Source organism: Fukomys damarensis, unplaced genomic scaffold, assembly GCF_012274545.1.
Source record: "Fukomys damarensis isolate Sample0158 unplaced genomic scaffold, DMR_v1.0_HiC HiC_scaffold_11, whole genome shotgun sequence".
In the NCBI taxonomy this organism is placed as follows: Eukaryota; Metazoa; Chordata; class Mammalia; order Rodentia; family Bathyergidae; genus Fukomys; species Fukomys damarensis.
Genome location: NW_022900923.1, coordinates 31,219,317 through 31,232,087, shown reverse-complemented (window position 1 = coordinate 31,232,087; position 12,771 = coordinate 31,219,317).

Here is a 12,771-nt window from a genome sequence, read left to right as displayed (position 1 = left end):
AGGCTGAAGTCTTACGTACAATATTTGAAGACTGACCCAGCAATTACAAAGTCTTTCCTGGACAGTCTTACAGGGTAGTAGTGTTTCCTGTACCTAAATTGGTGCATAGTCAATATTTTCTAGGTAAAATTGTAGTCAATAACTAAGTTCTTCAATCATTTCAATCCTTTTACCCTCTACATCAAGCATATTCACCCAAAACTCTCCATACTTAGTACACGTGTCAACTTTTGCTGACTTTCACAGTTGGGGTGAAGCACTTTCTAGTCACTACTCTCACCTCATTATCGAGGAAGTTGACTTAATATCTTTCAGTGATTAAGAGTCAAGGGCAAATGAAAATATATAGTTTCATAACAACAACAACAACAACAACAACAAAGAAATGCACAGACACATACAAAAACACCTAACCATGAAGTCTGAAAACATATCTGATGAACTCAGAAAAATTGAATTAACATCCTCATGATTTTCAAGAGAATTTTCTCCATGAATTGAGAACAAAATGCTATTTATTTTAGTGTTATTTTCAAGCAAAAGAAACAGTCATTGATATAAAATTTAGTTGTTACAATAATATAAAATTGATTTTGACTTTTTCCTTACATTCCTAAAGCTATCAATAAGGATGTAGTAAAATTTGACTAGAAAAAAACAGAATGAAAATATAACATTTCACCTCACTGATCATATTCTAGTATTATCATCTTTGATAATATCAATTTAAAAATGTATCAAATTATCTTAACATGCAGAACTGCAGCTTTATGTTGTGTTATTAAAACCATCAAATTCAAATTTTCTTCTTTTTCATTTAGTGAACATGAAATTTGAGCAAAATTCTAATTTCTTCTCATGCTAGTATGATTTACTAATGTAGTGAAACAGCAGTATGGGTAGAGTCTTAAAGGTGTCAGATTATAATTAGGGTTTATATGGACGTTTGAAAAGCTGCAAGGTTCTTCAATCACAATGAAATGGCAGTTTATATCTTGCCTCATAACTAAATTGATTTTTCCCATGATGAAACTTAAGTTTCTGACTTTAGGAATAGATAAAGTGAGTAATAAGGAGAAAATACCAAGTTCCATGTTTTGTAGCTTTAGTCTTTGTATTTAAAAGTTCTTGAAAAAACTGTAAGTAATGACAGGTATATTTTCATTATTAAGAATTAACAGCATAGTTAAAATACAAATAATCATGGCAAGTAAAAAAATGAATATTTAAGTGATAGACTATGTACTCAATATTTTATATACAACTATCTACAAGAAGGTTATTGATACTCCCATTTAACCAATAAAGACTCAGAGACTAGAGGAAAAATAACTTGTATGAAGAGAATTAGAGTTTAAGTCCCTATACATTTCCTCATTTATGCTTTTGATATATTTAAGTTCTACGATACTATATAAAATAAATGCTATACTTTGCTAGTTTTACTCTCATGTTATTACAATTGTTGTCTTAATATATTTCTATTTAATTTGTGTAACGCAAAACAATGCAGTGTTTCATTTCACCTTATCTTGGTCTTTAACCCACATTCACAGGGAAGATTGTGAATAAAATGAACTTCAAAATCTCAGTGGAATGTTTTTCAGATAAAATTTGGTAAAGTAAATAAAATTTAGCCATAATGAGAAATTTAGCTAATGTATATTTATTATTCTTTGTAATAAAAAATCCAGAGAAGTCTTAAATATGTATGTTACTTTGTCAATTTATACATGAGCTGGACAGATTATCTTTGCATTAATATGTAAAATGTAAATACGAATATTCTAAGTGGTATAGTTCAAGACTGAGAGTAGGCTGTGTTAAGAGAGAACTATTTAAACATAGAAAGTAAATTAAAAAAAAGCAAAAAAAATTTTTTCTTTGTTTCTGTTTCTTTTACTTAGTTGATATTTTCTTTCTCTATCATACCTGAATATGTTCCACAAGTGTATTCAATAGACTGCTACATTGAATTTGGCACAAGAGAATGTAATTAGAATTTCATAGAATCTTTTGAAAATAAAACAGTACACTTTTATTATTCTAAGATGAAAGAGTTTTTATAAATAGTTTTACTATATCAAGACCATGCTTTCCCAGAAATATGAGTTTAATTTCAACAGAAACCATAGTACATTTGATTTCCTTATTTTTTTGCATATATGTATATATATATACATATATATATATATATATATGCATGCATATGTGTGCATATGTGTATGTATATGTATATACATATATATATATATATGTATATATATGCCTGTACAGAGCATAAACATATGTACCTATGTGCATATGTATATGGGTATGCATATGAATATATATATGTATATATATGACTATACACAGCATAAACATATGTATGTATATGTATATGTGTATGTATGTATATATGCCTATACACAGCATATACAAAAAGTTAGGAAAATGATGGTCTCTGAAGCTGGAATTCAACTTCTGTTTTCAATGCTTAGTTTAAGTTTGCTTAGAGGTAAATCATAAAAAAGCCTCTATTCTGTATAAAATAGACAAAACCAATACTACTTCACAAGATTATACTGTGTATTAAATAAATGTTATATAAAGTATTTAAAATATATATTGAAAATAAACACATGAACTATTATTAACCATCATTCTTTTTAGCTCAATGAATTTAATGTATATGTTCAGATATTGTATTATATCTATGTTCAAATATTATTGCACAGTTATTGCTAAATTAAGTGTGGTTCAAGTATTATAACAACTCCTAGAATAGTTTTTTAAATGTAGTTAATGAAAGTAAGAAATTGGATGAACTCATTTAATGAAACTCACATTTAGTTTTAAATTTCAGTCTCTTGTAGATGCTTAGAAAAAAAATATATATATATATATTAGGAGAAATAGAATATGAAATCTTTGAACTAAGGACTTCAAAGGTAGATTTTTTCTTGAATTGGTTCTTATAATCTAGTGCTATAAACTTTCATCCTATAATCACAAAATTTCTGCAGAAATTGTCATATAAGAATGAATGAGAGGGATCACAGAAATGTAAATGCTTCCTAAGAAAACAACAGTTAATAAAAACTTGTTATTCTTTTTGTGAATCACAAATAAATGATACTTCTTCATCATTAGATATTTTGGGAGTTGTAAAATATTTACATTCTTAATTATATGTTAATTTTATGTGCAGGACTCACAATGCTATCAACCTGTTATTTGAAATATAATAACTGTACTCAATATAACTGTCATTCACAATTGATCTTGTATAATAATGGTTGAATTCTGCTCTTGTTATCTAACTCACTAATAAATGGAAAAAATCAAATAGATATATAACTTTTCTCTCATTGCTGAGACAAAATACCTTGCACCCAAAGTTAGAGGGGGAAGGAGTTTATTTGGCAAACAGTTCACAGAGGTTTCAATCCATAATCAGCAAGATCCCAGGAAGGGATGGAAAACAAGCATTACAGAAGACAAACAACTTGGTTTGCATGAGGTCACAGAGGTAATAGGAGGGTTTGATGGTATCTTTCTGCGTCTTTTATCTTATCTAGACTACCAGAATTAGGGTGGTGTCAAACCAGTCATTCACAAGGAGTGGTTTAGTAATCGCATGCCTTTAGCCCAGCATCACACATTCCAGATTCAACTATCTTTGAAAAAGAAGTCCCACTTCATCTATCTGAGGCTGTTGGTGGACATCTAAATACAACCATGACACTATATGAATACATTGTGTACAGATAATATTGAGTTGCTAGCAGAGCAAATTCCAGTAACAAAACTCATACCAGTAGCTGTCCTCTTTTCATCATAAAAAGTATTTCAATAGAAATTCATAAAAATAGCAAGGGACCACAAGAAATCAATCTAGTAGCTGCTAGATGATGCAAAGAATAACTTAAGACTGGAGTCCATGAAGAAACAGGAGAGACAGTGCAAACAACACAAAAAGCTTTTCATAGAAATAATGCCAAAAACTTCCCAAGTGTAGGGCATGGTGGCGTATGCCTATGATCCCAGCACTTAGGAAGTTGAGGCAGGAGGATTGCTGTGAGCTCGAGACCAGCCTGGGCTACAAAGTGAATTCCAAGTCAGTCTCAACTACATAGTGAGACCCTGTTTCAGGAAAAAAAAAACAAAAACAAACAAACAAACAAAAAACTTCCCAAGCAGGGTTAAAGAATTTGACATACAGATGAGTGAAAGATATGGGACTCCAACTAGCCTTGATTAAAAAAAAAAAACTACACCCAGGCATACAATAGTCAAGATTCTGGAAATCCAATAGACGAACAAAATGCTGTAAGCAGTTAAGAAAAAAAAAAACACAAACAAACAAACAAAAAAACAGATCACATACAAAGGAAAGGACATCAGAATTACAGCAGACTCCTAACACAAAACCTTAAATCAAGAAGATCCTGAAGTTAAGTATTTCAAGCCCCGCCGCAAGAAAAAAAAAAAACCTCCAACCCAGATTGATGTACCCTGAAAAACTGTCTTTCAAAATCCATGGATAAATAAGATATTTTTCATGATAAAGAACAACTGATGAACTTCATGGATACCAAACCAGCACTCTAAGAATTTTAAACAATATCATAGGACAAGACAATTAGGGCACAAGTCCAGGAAGCCCAGCAGAATGAATTCATCAAGCAAGACATGAAATTAAATTCATAGGGGGAGAATCCAACAAGAGGAAAAAGACATGACAAGGATAAGTCAACACATATGAGTTATAACCATCAACATTAATGATCTCAATTCACCAATCATAAGAAATAGCAGCATGGTCAATAAGCAAGATCCAACAATATACTGTACACAAGAAATTGTTCGCTCCTCTTTAAATAGTTTATTTTAGTTTCTGTGGTTCACTAAAATAAGCATCCCAATGTTTGAGTGCAATATTTGTAGTAACTTAATTATATTCAGATTATAATTGAAAACTTATGACAAATTATTCTTTATAGATGCAAATTGTTTATACTTACCTGCTTATATTTTTATTCATCAGAAACCTTTACTGTTTATGCTTTCCTTAGTAAATGCATGCTTTACTGTTTCCACATATTAGAATATCACAAAAAATTTATGTTTTTCAGTGAAGCATCTAAAATTATTCTCCATTTATTACATTCTTGTTGTTATATAAAATATTCTCATAATATATGCCTTTGAATTAATAAAGGTTTTAAATAGCCTATGTTACACGAATTGATACAAATAATAAAAGTTGCTAGAATGGAAAGCTTCTTAGAGATCACCTCATTTTAAGTTTCATTAACATTGCAGTGCAGATATAAAAACATTTAAAATTAATTTAGGCAAAGTCATTATTCTTCAAATACAAGACCTTCTAGTAACACTTATGCTGTTAATAACCACATTGTTTTCAGAATAACAAATTTTATAGGATAGAATATACCATTTGAAGATACTTAAACATTGCTATAAAAGTACTTAAAGTGGACAACTAATAAAATATAAAGATTTACTTGAGGATCCACTGTAATAAAATATATAATGGCACATGAAAACTAACTTTATTAGGCTTCCAGAATTTCACTCAATCTGTTTATGAAATAATCAATTTTGATAAAATACTCTATTTCTGTTGTAGCAAGAACTTATCCTTCATGGATTGTATGTACATACATATTAATGTATTCAGCTGTATTTTGTTAGCCACCTTAATACAATAACATTGTAAGAAACACAATTTCAAATGAGAATATTAATATAACAGAATTAAAATTTATTTTCTGCAAACTAGCATTTCTTCTAACAAGAAAGGGGAAAATCATGTTAAATATTTATCAGTAGGAGAAAAGCAATATTTCAGTGCCAAAATAAAGCAACAGGAGAGATAGGGTGTAAAGTTTGGAAAATATATTACAAATATTTACTGAAAATAAAACATAGTCAAATGACTTTTATAAAGGAGAGAACATGTTTAGGTAAAGGTATAGACAATGTCCAAATATGTATAGGAACTATCTTAGTTACTTTTTTCATTGCTGGGACAAAATACAACAACACCCACAAGTTAAGGGAGGAGAGGTTTATTAACTCACATCTTGTAGAGGTTTCAATCCATAGTCAGCTAGCTCCAAAATATGATGGCATGGTAGAGGTATATCACAGAGGAGAAATAGTTAATGGTATGGAAAGAAGAAGACAGTGAGCAAGCAGCAGCAGCAACAGCAGCAGCAGCAACAGCAGCAGCAGCAAGCCTGGCTTCTTTCTGTCCCTTTATATTGCATCTGGGCTACAAGCGTATTGATCAGTGCCACCCATAATTTGAATGGGGCTTGCTTTATTCACATCCTTAACCCAAGTATCACACCCTTAATCCACATTCACACATCCTAGTGCAATCACCTTCAAAGTTCCCTACCTATGAGTACTTGAGGCTTTGGGGGGACATCTAGATGTAATTCATTACAGGAAGTGTCATAGGAAATATGTCAGACAATAGTCAAATGGTAAACAACTGATCTTTTCTTTCTTTTTCAAACATTTATTGCAATGGCACAGCACCTGTCTGGTAAGCACAAGGTCCTGAGTAAAATTTCTTGTACTAGATAAAATTTTAAAAATGAACATTTGTTGCATACTTTTATTTATGTGATTAAAAACAATATTTGAGATTGGAGCACCGAATTAGAAAAAATAGCCAGTAGATTTTTAGCATTTTTCTTTGATCATTATGAATAACTTTTCCAATGATAAAGTATAATATTAGAAGTATAAGAAAATGGAAATATAAAGAGGATATCTAGTTAAAATCAAGACCAAATATCTTGATTATGTCATGATCTCAAACTTCCAACTTATTTAATAAATGCTCGTTCCAAGAACACATCATTAATATATTTATTACAATGATCATTTTTTACATCATCATCCAAGATGTTTTTAATTAACATGGAAGAAGTGGGTGATTTGTTGGTATATTAAAACTTGGCTCAGCCATGAGTGGCAAGATTAAATATTATTTCTGCATATTTCTGTGAAGGTTTTTCTGGATGACATTAGCAGTTAAATTAGTGAACTCAACCAAGAAGGAGGTTCTCCCCAGTACAAGAGGGTATCATTCAATTTATTGAGGGTCTGCATAAAGCATATGAGAGAGAAATGAATAATTCACCTATTATTTTTCATTTCATCATTTGACGTAGGACATGCCATGTCATCTTTTCCTGACCTCACACTGCATGTATACCATCAGCTGTCCTGATTCTCAGGCCTCAGGCTTCATTGAACTATACAACTAGCTTTCCCTACCTTGTAAACAGTCAAGGAGAGCTAAACAAGGACTTTGCAATCTACATAATTATGTGAGCCAATACTAAATATCATTCTACATAACTGTATGTCTATATGTATATATAAACACATATACATCACAAATATCATATAGACCTTATATGTACACTATATATCTTCAGCATATACTTGTTCACAAACAAAAGTGTACATGAACTAAAGTATCTCTGTGTGTGTGTGTGTCTATGTGTGTTTCTGTGTGTATGAATTGGTTTCCTTTTTTGGAAGAAACTTGACTGTCACATGCTAGTGAGATAAACAAGTTTTGGATTTTTTTCCCTTAAATTTTACATAGAATTTAAACTAACATTATTACAACTATTAAATGTACACCATAAATTCAATCTGTAGGGGTGACAGGATTGCAAGCAAATAGGTAGTACTTTCCAAGCTATGTGTATGTATAATGAATGTATTTCTTTGTTTGAACTTATCAAGTAAAAGAACTTTTTAGAACCAATTTTTAAAATAATGCTCCTGTATTTATATGGAAAATTTAATTTAAAATAAATCTGTTTCAAAGTTCTCAAACGTCAGTTTTGGCAGGATTTGGTAAATCTGGTATTACTGCCACATTATCCTCAGTTCTTCATTGGCTCCAGCAGCCCTTATTTACATACCTTAAAAACTCTTCTTAAAAGACAATGTACAACACACCATCTTGCTGTATCAGAGACAGTATCCAAGATGAACCAAAAAGATGTGGAGAAAGTTCGATGAGACAATTGATGTTGTTTCATGGTCTGGTGTGAGACATGGCTTCTCACTGAAAGCTAGAAATTAAAATTCCTTGGGTGCCATCTCATGAAGCTGTCTACAACAAAGATTACTGAAAAAGAAAACAAAAACCAAAATAAACTCATTTTAAATATATATATATATATAATATTATATATCATATATAATATATATCACATATAAATATATATTTGTATATTAAGTGGCCTCCATTTAAAAATTACCTTTTTAGTGATTCATGATAGAACATTTTACTAGTTCCACTTACATCCTGGAAATGTTTTTAAACTATGTAGCTCTTTTCTATTTAATAGGCTTTACTTACTGACTTTTTGCACTCAGTAGTACTGCTGGTAAATGTTTAACAAAAAACTCTGAAAACAGGTACAAGTTTATTAGATTTTTTACTGATAAAAATATACATAGGATGTAATTTACAAATAATAAAAATATAATTCTCTATTGTATTATCATATACACAATTGATTTTTATAGAAAGCTTTTATTGATTTTTCCTGATTGCTTATATCTGTAGCAAACTTACACTTTCAGTTTAACCATGATTTGACAAAATCAGAGGACAAGTAAATACTTGGTTGTTATCAGATTCATCAAAGAAGGCACATATAGCATTGATAAGTGAGTGCTTTTGTGCTAGAAATACTAGTTGATAATTTCACTGATTTATTAAGAAAGATGAATCAAACAACTAAAGGCATTTTGATAATTCATTCCTTTTTAGTTTCCCTATTATAAGATAAACAATATTTGGGCTAGGGGTTTGGCTCAATGGTTCTGCCACCTGCCTTGCAAGTGCAAAGACCTGGGTTCAATCTCCCCTACCAAAAACAAAACAAAACAAACAAACAAACAAAAAAACAAAAAACAAGAAAAAAAAACAACATTTATTTCACTGGGCTATTGACAGAATTAAATTAATATAAAATTGTAGTTGGAAACCAAGAAATCAGAGAATATGTCTAACAATCAGATTAAAATAACTCTAGAGAATAGTGCTATCAGTAGCTATATACTTTTATGGAATGATCCTTGTCTCTCTCCATAGGAGCACATCAGGTCAGAGTCATGTGAGAGAGCTGGAAGATAGGTTATTCCCTCTAAGTACAGCGCAAGGCCAAAGACCATTGCAGATTTGGATGTAGTGGTGGTGTCTGATTTGAGGAAGTATTAGAATGTTATTTCATCTCAGATTAAAATATTTAGGAGAAGCACTTCATTCAGTGAAGTTAAGTAGGCTAACAGATATTCATGTGACTTACTGTTCCTTCCCTAAAACAAAATAATTCTACCAGGGCAAAATAAGTAATCTTTTTCTACATTATAATGGCAATGTATGTCTATATCTTGAAATGTATTACCTGTGCAAACTCCAAATACACAACTATGGTAAATCAGCTCTAATTCCAAAATTTATTTGAAATTAACTTCAATTTGTCACTGCTAAAATGTTCTGTAATTATCAAATAAAAAGTAAATGTAAAATGTACCTGCTATCATTTTCCACGTAGTGAAGTAAAACCTATTATTTTAAGTACTTTCTTTTTTTAAGTAAGATAAAAGCAGTTTTAGCAAAGATACATTTGAAGCCTACATCACCTTATTGGTAAAAATGAAGGCTCTATCTAAAAGTGTTTTTTACATAATTTTAGAACAATCTTTTGCCATTAAGTTTCTAAATATTGATTTTATTCTTGTTTTTATTGTTATTTCCAGAAAGCTCAATTATTTCCAGAAAGAAATACTACATTAAAACTGATATTAATTCTTGCTACAAAGTAGTACAATTAAATATCAAAGTCAATTACTTAAAGAGAAAAGGGGCATAAAATTTAGCTTGAATTTTAACAATTTGATGTGAATATTTTTTCTAGGTTAACAATATTGACATACGATTAGCAGGAAACATGGGAAAGAAAGCGAACAGGAAAAATAAATAGCATTGCAATCTAAGGTGAGCTTTCATAACTGTGATGCAAACCCATAGTGAATAGCTCTGTGTAGTCAAGTACTATACTGTGTTTATCAATTTCATAAGGGCGTAGAGTATAGTGGGGCTTAGTCTGCCGAACTCTTATTTCACTGGTGTTGGACAAGTACATTTCCTTTTGCTGTAAGAAAGAGATAATGATAGGATTTAATTTTAGGTGTTTTAATAAGTTTAAATAAATTAGTACAAGTACTATATCAGAAAAATGACTAATGTTACTGAAATACATTAACACATCTTAGCTGTATTCTGGCACATATGGCAATTAGTGTCTAATTAGTAGTGTCCAAATAGACACTTGTGCTCTATTTCTTTACGACCTAAAGCAGAATATATATAATCCTTCAATATTGAAATATGTTTATATCCACATACAACATCAGGATTCAGTTCAAATTCTTTTAATATCAAACTGTAAAAATAAACAAGAACATTCCACATTTTATGGACTTCATATGTTATAATCATCTTTCTCTATGCATACAATATATATAGTTATCATTATATGTTTTCTGTATATAAAAAATTACCTTCATCACAGGGAGTTAATACAGTTACATAACACATCTTAATTACTATTTCACCTTTCCCTTCAAATCCTCTCTTTTCCTTCAACTCTAGATCCATTTCCCACTCGGAAAGGATCTATCTCCTTGTTTCCTATTATCTTTATTTAATTTCCCTTTGAATTATTTATAATTTGTGTTGTGCACATAATAGAACTCAGTTTTTCCAACACCATTTATTAAAGAGGGTATCTTTGCTCCGGTGAGGAGAGTTGACGCCTATCAAAGATGAGGTAGCTGAGTATGGCTGGGGTTGTTTCTGCATCTTCTAATCAATTCCATTGACACTTGGGTCTGTTTCTTTTCCAGTACCCTGTTATTTTTATCACAGGGGCTGTGGAAATTAATATGGAAATACTCAAAGAACTAGGTTTAGAGGTCCCATTTGAGCCAGCTCTCCCTCTGCTGGGCATATCTCCAAGACAATTAAAAGAATCATACTAGTGATATATGCACACCCATATTTATAGTGCCGCAGTTTGTAGTAGCTAAAACTGGGAAAAAAAACCAAATGCCCATCAACTGGAGACTGGATAAAGAAGATGTGGTTTTTCTGTAAAATGGAATATTACTCAGCCATAAAGAATAAGAAACTAGAGACATTTATAACTAAATGTATGCACAGAGAGGCTAAGATTTAAGTGAAATAAATAGCACACACTTGAGTACATACTGAATTACTTCCCTGGTGTTAAAGACTAAAAGCATAAGGTTCAAATGATATAATTGATACTGTGAAACAGGAAGAAAATGGCCAAAAGGGAAGTGGGGAGGGGAGGGGAAAAGAAATAAGGGAAAATATGAAAAAATGAAAAAAAGTCTTTGTAAATAAGGAAAGGTGAAGGGATGAAGGGAGGACAGGGCTATGGGAAAAAATAAGATTCAAGATATAGAGCAAAGGTACAAGATCCAAATGATAAATGTCACTATATTGTTTGCTTTAAATGTACCAATAAACAATGGAAAAAATTAGATGTGAGAAACTGAATTTAAAATGTGCTAGCATGTTTTTATGACACATCATTTGGAAAGTTATTCTGTTTTTGAACAACCCAAAAGGAACACATCACTAGGTAAAATTTTCATAATTTTTTCTTATTCACTCAGTAAATTTAGCATTATATAGAACTTTATATAGTATTCATCCTTCCCAACCTCATATGAAAGACTAATTACTATATATTAAATGTAAGTTCACAGAAATTATGCTCCTTGGTTTCTCACACTGCTTTTATTTCCTTTGAAGTTTGATTTTATTAGAAATGTTTTAATCTCTATATAAACTTTAATTCACTTCCCTTATCTTTTTTGTTTTTTGTTTTTTTATTTTGACAGTGCTACAGTTCAAACTCAAGGATCTTCTACCACTGAACTGCATTACCGAAGTTCATTTACCTTCAACAGTCCTTCTTTCCACTAACAATTTAGTATTTAGCTCCTTATCTATTTGTTTTCTGTTCAAATTAATTTGATTTTTCTTAGTACATGTTTGGAGAATGTCTAGTCCTAGCTCTTTGAGTTTTCTACCTATTGATCTCCACAGGGGTTGCACCAGTCTGCACTCCCACCAACAGTGGAGAAGGGTTCCTTTCTCCCCACAACCCTGCCAACATTTGTTATTGGTTGATTTCTTGATAGCAGCCATTCTTTGTGGGGTGAGGTGGAATCTCAGTGTTGTTTTCATCTGCATCTCTCAAATGACCAGTGATGTGCAACATTTTTTCATATATTTACTTGCTGCTTTTACTTCTCTGTCTGAGAAATGTCTGTTCATTTCAGATGCCCATTTTTTTATTAGGTCTTTATATTTGGGAGGGTTAATTGTTTTGAGTTCTTTATATATTCTAGATAATAGTCCTTTGTCTGAGGAGCAGCTGGTAAATTTTTTTCCCACATTGTAGGTTGTCTCTTAGTTCTGTTGATGGTTTCTTGTGCAGTGCAGAAGCTTTTTAATAAGATGAGATCCCAGTTGTTGATTCTTTCTGCTAGTTCCCGTGCTACTGAGGATCTGTTCATAAAATCATTTCCTATGCCAATGTCTTCAAGAGTTCTGCCTTACTTATCTTCCATCAAGTTTAGTGTTTCTGTTTTAATATTTAGATCTTTAATCCA